The 13,489-nt window shown below is 42.6% G+C and overlaps 1 protein-coding gene across 1 annotated transcript in view; it reads right to left on the reverse strand.

The window, feature by feature from the left end:
- The window catches only part of HIVEP3 (HIVEP zinc finger 3), a 315,453-nt gene extending 304,781 nt beyond the window's left edge, over positions 1-10,672 (reverse strand). Inside the window, exon 1 of the mRNA XM_087760919.1 lies at positions 10,609-10,672. The gene's annotated coding sequence lies outside the window, so the exon portion shown is untranslated. The remainder of the gene's footprint in view (positions 1-10,608) is intronic.
- Positions 10,673-13,489: the final 2,817 nt, after the last annotated feature.

The raw sequence follows: 13,489 nt of genomic DNA on the forward strand, positions 1-13,489 counted from the left end.
AATCCAAATTTCACAAAGCAATTGGAGCCAAGGCTGGGGACAAGCTTTGCATCCCCCCCCCAGCACTGCCAGCAGCACGGGGCATGAAATGCAGGGGAGGGGAATGGGGCATCCCACAGCTGGACCCCAGGAGGCTGAACTCACATGAGAGCCCAGAAACCTGTCGCAGAGGTAATAACTACCTCCCTGACAAAGTCCCATGAAGGGTTTAGTAAAATTACTGCATTAGATTGTCGCTCCTGGATTGTCACACCTCCATGATGCAGCCAAATGGCCTTTAATTATTTTAAGTTTGCCAAAGCATGGGCTTCCGTCACGTCACTCAAACACACAGGTATCTCACCTGAAATGCTGAAATCTGAGGGAAAACAGGAACAAAAACTCTATGCTGGCTAGCAAGGGCAGATTTCAAACCCAGATTTCTTTACCCAGAGCCTGGCTACAAAGTCCAGTCTCCTCAGAAATGCAGAAATTAATTACCTGCATTGCAAGCACCCATATTATTATATTTGTTTGCCTTATTCTCTGGTCTTGTATGACTGTTATGCTTTGTTAGCATAACAGACTGTTATGCTTTGTTAGCATAACAGAATTATTTTGTAACACAGAACTGAAATTTAGCCAAGAATTACCTTCCCTGCCCTTTAATTTATACCAAACTCAGAGTAGATTTAATTAACACAACAATTTTGCACATAATTTAAAACCACAAGAAACTTTAATTTTAAAAATTGATTTTTATCTAGTTCTAGCTATTTTCCTGAAGACAGCCTGATGCTTAACTGCTGTAGCGATGAGTATATAGTAATTTAGCCTTTGTGTTAAATTTGGTACTTTTTTGCTACCTAGAGAACACAAAATATTCTCTAAGTGTTGTCGAGCAATTATAACCCAGATTCTCTTAGTCAGAAGCTATATTTGAAGTCCTAATTTATTTATTTTATATGCTTTAGTATTCTAGGAAATACAGAATGGCATCTGTTTACTATTTAATAGTTTTTGTCAAGGTGTCTGAGTTGAAATTGGAATTCGGCTGAAATTATATAAAGCCAGCATTTTTATTTGCTTGTCATTTAAGTAAATCAAAGTAAAATATGCTGGAAAGACAGAAATAATGAATTATCAAAGCATATTTTGCATATAAAACTAAGCACCTTCTGCACAAGGTGTATTAACAGTAGCTAGTAAGCTGGTGCTTTCAGATTAACATGTGATTTTTTCGAATACATTTATGTGCCCTGAGATGCACGTGAAGTACCTAATAGGAGTTTTTAAAGTACTTAAAGTAAATAGCAAAGTACTATTGAAATGAGGAGTTAAGTTCCCAGCCTCCACGGGTATCTACTGGGATTTTCAGAGAGTTTTAGGTAACAAAATGGCTTTGGAAGGCTGACTCCAACACTTGGGAGGTAGCAGAGTCCATCCTTCCCTATGTGTTTTCAATTGTAGATTGGAACAAACTTTCTCGGTTTTGTAATTCCTATCCTTTTGCTCAGTTTTGCGTGAAGAAATCCAAATAAAACAAAAAAACCTCCCAAATATTCAATTGAAAACAAAAGTGACAAAAGCAAAAGGTTTAGAGCACAGACTTTGAGAAAAATCACATTGGAAATAAAATCAGAACTTCCCCCAGTACTCCTCATTTATAGAGACTAAAAACCCCACAGATTTAATAAATGTATGAAAGTACGTATGCACTAAGCGTGAGCTGACTTCCAATGCTTAAGATAACTCTTATCACTTGAGAAATATTTTTAATGTCTGAAAACTCAAAAAGGTCCCATTCATAGATTCTTCCACAGCAGTTATTTAAAATAGTCGATGTAAGCTATAACTTGAAACAGATTTTTAGAATTTCCAGTTAAGCAGGTATCCCCCAGTACTATTTTTTTCTTCTAAAATTTTTTTGAAATCTCATTTAAAACCCCAAAGCATCCAGAAATGTTTATGGAAAGTTTTTCACATATCTAAGACAGCTGCAAGACTTCCAGCTTCACACATAATTCAGTGCTTCCTGCAGCAGCTCAGAGCAGCGTGCCTCGGATTTCTTGGCGGCTTTTCTCACCGATTGCTTTAACAAGGCTTGGAGGTACGAAAGGCTGATAAGGGGGATGTCTAGGAAAAATTAACAGCAGGGTGGGACTGTGAGAGGCAGCTCCTCGCCTCCCCTCCTCCCTTGGAGCGCTCTGTGCTGGGCAGCTCAGGTATTTCAGCATCTTGGGGCTGGGGGCAGCTGGTGGATGGTAATTGCAGCCGAGAAATGAATGCAGAGCATCCCGGTGCAGAGTGACCGAGCCAAGACAAACCCCAGCAACAGGCGGAGGGGAATATGCAACGAGGAAATAATTCCCCAGCCTGGGGTTTCACCTACTCCTCCCATCCCACAGGCTCACAGCCCTCACCCCCAACACCTGCGCCAGCAGCGAGGCAATGCCCATGCCCCTGCCCCAGCCCCGCAGACCTCCCCCTGGCACAGCATCCACAGGAGCCCCTTCCCTGCGAACAGAGCAGGCATGGGAAGAATGACTGGCTTGTGCTCTGGCTTGTAGCCAGACTTGCCACTTTTTCCCTAACAAGACAGACAGTTGACTGTAAATTGGCATAAAAATATACATATTTGCATAAATCCTGGGGCAGACCATGCATAGCTCATGCCTTCTCTTTTTTAAAACGCGGTGCCTCCTCTTATGCAGAGATGGTTGTGTGCATGCAATGAATAAATAAAAGATAACCTCATGACATATTCCAATAGGAGCATCAACTTTCTTTAATAGCAATAAGATGAACAAAGAGGGAGGAAGGAGGAGGGCCCCTTAGTGCTATTTTCAGCCATTATTAACGAAGATCAAAAGAAACGTCAGAAAGTCAGACCCCTCCAAACGGTGCGGTGCTGCGAGCCCAGCCAGAGCGGATGCTGCTGGGACAGGGTCGCACACTTGGGTTCCCAGTGCTCTGCTGGGAACACCCTGCAGGCTCCACAAACTCATGCAGCACACAAAATTCGTCAAGGACAAAACAAGAAATCCAGTAACAGATGTCTGAAGAGAGAGAGGGGAAGGGATCTGTTTGGACTTGTGAGAGTAAAGAAAATGAAGTATGCAAATCACTTCTCAATTTCATACAAAAACACCCCTTTTAAGGTTTGAGCCAGGGAATAGAGAAAAACAAGAGTTCACTTCAATTTGCTCATAAACCTGGAGGACAGCATGAGACTTGGCTCGTGTCACCAGGCACATCGTGCATCTGCGTGGCAGAGCTCCCTGCTCTTCACAACGCAGGCAGGGGTTCCTCCCGAGTTTGGTAAGTCCAAGCCATCCTGTGCAGAGGCTCATCCAAGTCAGGGTCAAGAAACAAACTTTTAGCTTCTGGCATCGCTGCCACTATCGCTCCGGAACAGACAACAAAACTTTCTTCCGCAGCCTGTTGCAAGAGCAACCCAACACATGGCACAGACTTGCTCAGGGCTGGGCACCTTCCTCAGGTTCCTCAACCCCAGCCTCTGCCACTCCACAGAGTTTTCCTCCAGGGATGCCCTCTGGATAAGCAAGCAATGCCAGAGGACGTGCTTATTGCTGAAATCTCCCCTCCGCGTGGGTGGTGGGAGATGCAGAGGAGCTCCCGCGGGAAGCGGGTGAGCAGCAGCGTGCCCGACCACCGCCGGCAGCCAAGGGCCCCTCGCTTCCCTGTCCTGTTTATTTAGGCTATGCTTTGCTCAGCCTGAAGCTCAAACTTATGAATTCTGATTGTCAACCTTAAAATCTGACTCCTTGAAGTAAAAGCTAATTAATTGGAGTATCAAGAGTTTTTTCTTTCTACTTAGAAAAAACTTGAATTCAGCAGAAAAGTGCCAGCTTCTCTCCATGGTAACATCGCCCCACAGACACCCCAACTGAGCCACTTTAACAGACCCGATTGAAGCCCTCCTCTGCCCATTTATTGCTAGGGACATTAAAACTCGCTGTATCATTGCTAGATGTGGCACAAAGACATAAAAGAAGAGACTCGACGCTGGAATTAATATAAAACCACTAACCAAACATCAGTCTCGCCTTTGCCTACTTCCACACGTGGAGAACTGAGCATGAACTCATTGCTTTTGATTCGGTACCACACCGAGCTTTAAAGTCCGCCACTGAAATCAGAAATTTGCTTGCCGTTTCATAGCGATGTCATTCCAGGGCATGCAGAGGGATGCGATGTGGAGGCTGAAGGGTTAAACGAATTCTCCCATTCAACCACCATCTGATGTGTGCACATTCAAAGTGCTAATTATGTCTAACAAAGACAATGCACAAAGCCCTACATGATACTGTAGAAGATTTCAATAATGCCAGCGTGGCTTATTAGGATCATTTTTTGTGGGTTAAAATAGAGGACGAATATTTAAAACCTGCACGGGTATTTGTACGCAATGTCCCTATGTGTAGTGAAATCTGAATTATCAGAAAGATACTGTATGTTCTGTACTGTAAGTCTATTACCTTGCTCAAAGGTCCTTCAAGCACTAATGGAGAAAGCTGCAGGGAAATTTAACCGACCATGACTTGGGGACATCTCAGTTGGAAACCAAGATGGACGTAGCTAAAGCAAAAGAACTGGAGAGACATTTTCAAAAGCAGTTTCGAGAGATCAGAGGAAAGGTTTGCATTGCTGAACAGCAAGGTTTCCCCACAGCAATGGTGTCAACCCTGTCTAAAACAGGGAGAGGTGGGACACAGCTGGGACACAGCTCTCATCTCCTCCACTCTTTTCCAGATTAACAAGGAAAATATAAGTCCACACTTGGAAAAAGATGTAACACTGGAGTTCAGCATGCCAAAATAACGAGGAGTTGCTGAGGTTAATGCAAGGACAGATGGGATCTGAGCCCTGAGCCTTGTCCCTCCTGTGCAGGCAGCTGAGCAAGGCTGCAGCACTGGCACTGGGGTGGCTGAGGCAGAAAGGAGACAGGTGCTGAAAAAGGAAACAGTTGTGAGCAGTATATATATGCACATGTATATATGCATATATACATGCATAATGGCAGCAATACAGAGAGCCAGGTACAAGTCCAACCAGTAAGCAAGCGCTAGATTAGTACTGTTTTAATTATAGAACTTTTGCCTTTTTGATTTTTTTTTTTGGACTGTGTCTGCATTTTTATGTTTATGGAGTATAGATACCCAGGAGGCGAATCTCAAAGTACCTGCGTTTCTTCTATTCGTTATTACTTGGCATTGCAGAACCTGGGAGCCCAAGGCACCGTCGTGCCCCAACATGCGGGTGTGCATTTCAGCGTCTGAGTCAGTCTCTCCAACAGCAGTGAAAGGCAGAATTAAAATGTGGATTTGTACTTCTGGTGGCTTTTTGAACTGCTATACATTGCAGTGCTATTTATTAGCAAGGTTTCCTATGGAAACAAGGTTTATACAATCACACTTCTGCACATCCAAATTGCAGCTAAATTCAAAATATGGATATAAACCTCAGGGAATTATGTCTTCACAAAGGGGAGGCATAAAAACTGGTGAAAAGCAGCATTTAGGTAGGTGTAGGTGGATAAATGCAGCCCCACACATGGAAGAAGCAGCAAGAATTAAGCCATTATAGCTCACTCTGGTTGTCATCAACAGGCCCACCAGCATGAAGCGACCATGCAGACGGTGGCACATCAGGCTGCAGGTCATCCCCAGCACATAGCACCAGGTAAGGGACACAAGGGACCCTACATGAGGGTTACTGCAATGGGAGCACCACGAATGGTTTAGAGACCAAAGGACTCAAACCCCTAGGAAAGCATACCTCATCTGGGCTGTCTGTGCAATTATTTTCTCTCTCTAGAAAAGCAACATTGCTGAACCAGAACAACTTTCACATGGCAAATGCAATGCAGAGCAAAATCAGCAATACTGCTTCAAGTCAGAAATTCATAGCTTCAGCTTCTGCCATGAACGTGCTGGAACCACTATGCACCTCATTGATATGAATTACTAGCTGGGGATGGAGGAAATTTTGAAGAAATAAAGCAAGGGGGAACTTAACCAACTCTATACATTTCAGTATATATGTACTTTGGTCCTTCGAAAACAAGCTGCTAAAGCAAAACATTAATAGCCACCATTTGAAATGAGTTTCTCTACTAGCACTACACTTGCTGCAATCCCCTACATTGCAAGCTGATACTGTTAGCAATGTTACGCAGTTGTTAGGCATTAGGACAGAGGTTGTCGAATCACGGAATGGGTAAGATTCTGAAAAAAAGTTCCTGTTTGCAGTGCTGAAGCACAGCAGGGACCCAGGGCTCACCTCGCCCGCTTTGCCAGCATAGGGGGTTATCGAGTCTTCACTGCAGGATGGATTTTGGGATGAGGGAAGGATGGACTAGGAAATGCTAGAAACATTCAAAACTTATTCAAACTGTTTCTAGAGGCACAAATACAATAAAAGATTAACTTCTGTCACTTTGACAATAATTATTTTATGCTATCTGGATGCCCAAGCCTTTTTCTATGGGTACTGTAATATTGGAGTAAATGTTATAGCTTGACTTTGCAGGGCACAAAAATTGCCCGACACTTCACTGTTATTCTGAACATATATGCTATATTTTTAATTACCAAAATGCATCACATCTTGCCTTCTACAGGTGATATTTTCTTTTTAAATCCAACAGAATATTTCATTTTAGCTTTACAATGTCATAGTTTTTCCCTACACTGGACTCTACCTTATGGTGTGCTTTACATGATTACCAGGATTGCAAAGTCAAGGTCTCCAAAGCCTGCAAATATGAAAACGAGGTTCTTCTGACCAAACGTAAATAAACCTTCTTGTACATACAAAATTTTGCTGCAACCTTCCTGAGATGATTCTTTCTTTCGCAGGCTCTCTGCCTCCCTCAGTGCACTGAGGAGATGCTGCGCAGGCAGCGAGCAGAGATTCAACAGCCCATTCTGTTCTCACTGTTCAGTGTGTGGCCTTGTGCCTTATTTACTATAATTATTTCAACATCTGCTCTGAAGACAGAAATTTGTTTATTTCCTCAGAGGCTTTTCTATGGCACTCATTGCTATAGTGTTTGAATGCTTTATAAAATATTAATGGATTTCTGTTCTTTTCCTTCTGTTATCATCTCCATTTTCCAGACGGGAAATTCTGGCCCGCATATTAAATTGTGAATTTGTTCACCAATTTGGGAGGAAGCAGCAGATCTCCTGCATGCATGCAAACCGACTACAGCATGTTTGCAAAACAAGCTTGGGCTAAGGGTTATGTGCAGGGCTGCTGTGTACAGCCCTCACTAGCCAGGATGAAGCAGAAGACCCAACCAACATCAAGAAATGAGGTGTTCAGCAACGCATTCAGAATCACACAAACCTTGGGATTAGACTTGAGTTTTCCAAATAAAAGCAACACATAAATAAGGAGAACACTTCTTTTTCTTCTCTGGCATCCACTTCTTGCATTAGATGCCTTCCTACTTCTGCAACAGGAGTTAGAGAAGCAGCATATTCCTAACATCTAGCCACCGTTTCCCATCATTTCAAGCCCTGCCATGAGGGTCAGATCATACTCAGCGTATCCTTACCCTTTGCAGTAACATCTTCCAATTTGAAGATTGATGGCATGTACAAAAAGTCTTTATTGTAGATTACTCTCCATCTTTCTTTGCTAGTCCAATTTCCCAGCCCTCTGATCATTCCTATTCTTTTTCTCCAAGCACTTTCTCCACCTGGTCCACATTTAATTTAAATTGTGGGGTACCAAAAAATTGCCCCTGATGATGAGCAGAGCAAGTTGACTTCATGCATCTCACAGCCCTGTGCCGCACCGTGCACACCACAACAGCCCGATGCTGATGCCCCACAGGCAGGTTAGAGCCCACCCCAGCTCCTGGGCCCCAGTGTGCCATGCTGCAACCTTGCATGTGCGCAGTTGATCGTTCCTGTCTATATTTAGAAGTTTATTTGTGCCCTTATTGAATTACATTCTGATTTCTCCACTTTGTCGTCAGCAATTTGAATTCTGATCCCGTCCTTTAACCACTTTGCAGCCCATCTCAGCTTTGTGCCATCTGCAAATTTAATAAGTGTATTCTCCATTAATTAAAATAATTGATGACACCAGAGCCAGGACCAGCCCTCATAGAGCCCCACTCCATACACTGTTATATTTTTGACAGGAAATTGTAATTAGTTTGCGGATACGGCTGTCTAACCAACTTTATGCCCATTCTGTAATTGCTTCATCAAGATGCAGAAGACACTAAGTTAGGAAAACTAACATTCCCACTTGCATCTGCAGCTAAATTAAGCACGAATAAAAAACCTAAGTACGTCCCATCTACTACTTTTCCCCTGCCTGCAAAACTTGCTCCCCAGTAACTGTCCTCCATGATACCTCAGAAATAACCACTGGCAGGAGAGATTGCTTGAGCTTCTTTTTTTTATATTTAAGTACACTGAGAAGTTAATGAGCCCAAGGTAACTGAAAAAAAAAACAACAACATATTTATCTAATATATTCTAGACTGTTCTTTCTCTATTCAAGCCAGAGACCCTCTCCTGCCGGTGCTGTTTATTAGTAATGATAGACACTGGACTGCAGCTGATCTTTTCAATAGTGGCAGATGCAGCAAAAAAAAAAAAAGACATTTACTGCTGAATAATGCTTTCTTTGGTTTCTCTATTAAATACAGGATAGCCAACTAACTACTCATTACCTTTCATAAGTCTGCACTCCTAGCCTTTTCCTTCGGTATCCATGCTATAGGTTCATGCCAGCCATCTGAAGCATGGCTGCAGCTATCTCAAAGCAAATCAACAACTAACTGGTGAGAGCAATATTGCTCATCAAAAGAGGCGTGAATAAAGTCCGTTCTGGCAAGGGATGCTGAAAATTTTTACTGTACAAAAGATAGCTTTTCTTAAAAAACATACCTCCAGAGAAAACACCACTCTGCTCTAGAAAATACATCAAATAGGTTTCTATGTACCAGTATGTCTGCACTGAACTTTGCTTTATTCTTTGCCTCAGCAGGGTTTGGACCTATGGCTTAAAGTGACTTCTACTGTTGCAGTTTTGAATCTGTAAGCACTAATTCATATGCTATATAAGTGCTATATGTGTGACATGCCTAAGCTGTCTAACTAAGGGACATATTAACTTAGAATTATTCCAAGCAATCAACTTCACCACAAACGCGCCAGCTCAGCCACATTTCCTAGCCCATTCCTGACTTCCCATTGTATTTAGCTGTACTTGAGAGCCAAACCTGCCCTGTCACTTGCACTAAGCAAGAAAGGCTGAACAGAAAGCTGAAATGCAGATGTACTTTGAAAAGACACTTCGTTAAAAGCAAAAATATGATTTTTTTTTTTTTTTTTTTTAAGTCCTGACACACTGGGCAGGATAATCTCTCTGTCTGCAAGGAAAAGGTTCAGTTGTTCTCCCTTCCAGTCTTGCAAGCTCAAAGAGAGGCAAAGATAAACTGGCTAAGGATCATCAACAGCACGAAGTTCTGCAGCTGCTGTGGGTAACAATGCTAGTGATGATTCAGGAGTCGAGACAGATCCAGCTCTCTGCATCAAGCATTAGCTCTTTAGAAGAAGGGAGGAAAAAAGAAAGTAAAACTGTGTTTTAAGCAGAGAAATCAGCAGGCTGCAGTCGTCAGCATTTTTGTTTGTTTTTAGTGCAAATTTAGTAGTTGTGAATATCTCGAGAAGTTGCTGGCATCTGGGAATTTCAGGCTAAGACGGAGCCGACGCGGCTGTTTTCGCTTCCTGCCATAGTACCCTCAGCAGCGTGGCTGCAAGCCCTGAGCTCACTCTGCTTCCAGCAGAGACCATTGCTGCTCTGGCTCCCCAGCCCCCTAACAGGGGGCAAAGGCACAGACAGGATCGTTCACTCAGGGTTTCAGTAGCACAGCACCCATCCATTCCTATAAGCTCCATAAAGCTCCCTGGAAATGAGGAAAAGCAATCATGCACAAGCTGGGAAATAAAAGGACCCTCAGCTGATGGGATGCTCCATGGGTCTGGAGAAGGGCCAAGAACAGCATAGGAAACAAGGAGAAGAGATGGAGGTGGGAATGATGCTCTGGGATTACCAAGCCCAGAAGTCAGGGAATACAATTTCCAAGTCAGGAAATACAAAACTTCAAAAAGCATTTCATTCTTTTTCCTCACAGCTTCGGAGCCCTGAGGGTAACCTGAGCCAGGTCAGTCAGCTCTTGCCCTCAAGGTTACGGAAAAAAACAAGTACTGCTTTTCTGCAAGCTGATATTCCCCACAGTCACATGCTTGCAGGAGCTGAGAATTTCAGAAAAAGTTGCACAAGCCACAGAAAAGTTGCAAGAGCTGGTACCTTTCATATCTGGAAGAAGGGCAGGAGGGAGCGGCAGGAGGGAGCAGCAGGAGGGACAACACCGCGAGCAAGAAGAGGCAGAAAGCACAGGGCAGATCAGGGTACAAAGAGGGTGGGACATCAGCAGGTCTATGCCATGCAATGAACTACAGCACAGACACAGCCAAGCTAGAGGAGACCTCAGTCAATAAACACTGTTCAAAGCATTTCATAGACTTAACACGCCAGGGCCAGCATAGGAGTAAAACCAGAGGGATTACACACCTTCCAGGTCTGGACCAGCTGGTCCCGCACCACGCTCCCCTCCACTCCCAGTCCAAGCCTCCACGCAGGCAAAACCAGCTCAGGTGCTTTTGCTACCCTAATATAGGCATGCCCCTACAGCAGTAACGAGAAACACACTTTCCTCGTGAGTCAGAAAGAGAGTTAAAGAGGTTTTTTCACTGTGCACAGATTTTTTTAGGGTCAAGTAACTCTCTTGGTTAGCAGGTGGAGGAATGCATTAAATCATTCAATGTAAGATGAGCTGTCAGCATTGATCTGAACAGGCATGAAAATTTGAAATGCAGTTTTTACCCATTTTAAATGTATCATCTTTCATATAAACAAAAAGTGTTCCAAATCTTCTGGCACTAGAGCATACGGAGTAAAAACGAATTATGGCACTGCACACTGCAAAGTTAAAAAGGCAATTTTCTTAACATCCAATTTTCAGCACTCTGCAACTATGTTTAAATGCGGAGGGGTATATTGCTGTGAACCAAAGCCCAACAGTGCCTACATATTAGTCAAAGGAAAGACTTAAAATGCACAAAATAAATAATAATGATTGCCAAACTCTTCAGGTTTTGCAGTTTACTAAACAGATGCACCAGGTAATTCAATTTAGTGGCTACAAAGAGTATAATAGCTTAATGCAGTTTCCTATTTAGCACAGTGGGTTAACCATAAAAATACAATTTATACTAATGGATATTCTAATCAGGGCAGCTTCCAAAGGGGAGCTGACAATTTAGCCGCTCCACTTTCTTACCAGTGCTATTTATTAATGATGCTGGATTGCAACTCAAGCAGCAGGAAGACTGTTCTCTTGATTCAAACAGCAAGTAACAGTACTACGAGAGAAATAAATCACTCAGGATTTTCTCAATACATTCACTGCTTCTACAAAGCTGCCAAGAAAAGCCTCCCTTTAAGAAGTCTGGTATCCTTCTGACTATAAGACTTGAGGGGACTTTCTTGGGCTATGAGGTCTAGTACTTTGCTCTCATGGCTAACTAAACCTTCAGCCATAGGTTTCTCCCTTCTCTTGCTCCTGTTAGAGGATCACTCTAAAACCTCACTGACGATGTTTAAAAAGGAAAAGAAAAACTCTAATTTCCTACACAAAGTTTATTTTTGACCTGTTAAAATTTTGACCTGGCTTTAATTTGATGTATTTTTACCTGAAAACACACAGAGCTGGCATTCCTCCACATTATATCACTTTTATAACTTCACCAAACTTCCAGTGAAGATGTGAACAGAAGAGGCACAGGTAGCAATACCTGCATGGCAGCTAATGAGACCTGTTGGTATCTAACTGGGTGCTAGAGCCTTCTGTAAAAGCGTGTTTTTCCATGCTTCTGGTGTAAGATGATTTTGGGCAGCTGAAGGACCATAAAAAACAAATGGCAATAGTCACTGCTTGCCAGAATCACAAGAAAAAATGAAAATCTTCACTCATGACCTGGGACTGCCACTGATTAACATCACTCAAGAACAAGCAGTTTACAAATAACTGAGTGCCACATTAACCAAAACCAGGCAAATCCTGCTAGTTATGCTGAGGACCAGAAGGTTGTCTTACACCACGTTATCTCCATTGCTCGGTCTCCAGATGACCAACTCACACAGTATCACTGAAAGCTTTGGAAAACCACGTCTTGTGCCTTTCTCAAAGACCTTTTTTTTTAAGTAAGAAAAGGCTCAGCCTTTATTAGTTGTCAAAGTCCCCATCCCCATGGGCAGGTGTGTGCAGCTCTGTCCCGGTTATGCAGTGGGACAGGACATAGACATAGTTCTGGGAAAAGACTACTCATGGTGACCCCCAAAAGCTGACAACCTAAAAGTCATGTAAAAAGCCTTTTTTTTTAATTTAAAATATTGCTGTTTTTTCTCTAAGTCAGGCTCATGGTCTGCACACTCAGTTCATTTTTTAATGTTTTGGCTTCTGTAGTCAACAGAAGGACTAGGACAAGGGCACAATGGCTTTGGTGCAGGAGGTGCCAGGCCCAAGAAGAGCAGTACGTCCCCACCATCCAGGAGCACAAAACAGGGTCACAGCACGAGAGTCTTATGGAACAGTGTCAGGGAGGGTTTGGAAGGAACCAGGATGCCCCTGTGCATCTCCGAGCTTTTTCTCAACACACCACCCCTTCCAGGCACTAGAATTAACTTCTGACCCCCAATATTTTTAGACAAAACATCTCCATACGGCCAGTTCCTACAATTCAAGGACAATGAACCAGACCATAAAAATCATTACATTACCATTAAAATCTTAAGGTCTTATTTATTTATTTATTCAGAAAAAAATCATCTAATGTTCTCTTTACCTGCCCTTCTAATTAATTAACTTATTACCTGCAGCAGGCTCGTGTTGCTCCTTTTCAGAAAGAAAAGAGTAAGGCTTTTCAGGTACAGGGCAACCCTGAAAACTGCTCAAGGAGGCTGAAAATAATGAGGTGTCGATACTGGACTTCAAGGTTAACATACTATATGCATGTAGTACTTCGTTCAGAAATCAGTCAGGCAAGTGTTAGTGCCTTGTAAGAGAGATTTATTAACTTCTTGTAGCAGTGCTGACCTGCGGTGGTAACACAGTACTAGAAGAAGAGGAAAGGGAGAAGCTCATACACAAGATCTACAAGACAGCAGGAAATTATAATTCCCAAATTAGCAGATGTTTGATTTTGAAGCACTATTAAAAGCTTAGGTAACATGTATTTAATGAATCAGTAACATATTTTTAAAGAAAGAAGACTATCAGGTGACTACAGTGATAACATTTAGTCATTTGATCCCATTAGTAATAAAATTAGAGGTTCCTCACTGAGGGGTGACTTGTAAGGCCTAAATAACATTAAGTGAGACTCAAGGTATC

This window comes from Nipponia nippon, unplaced genomic scaffold (assembly GCF_047370975.1).
Source record: "Nipponia nippon isolate SJK-2023a ecotype South Korea unplaced genomic scaffold, ASM4737097v1 scaffold_23, whole genome shotgun sequence".
Taxonomy (NCBI): domain Eukaryota; kingdom Metazoa; phylum Chordata; class Aves; order Pelecaniformes; family Threskiornithidae; genus Nipponia; species Nipponia nippon.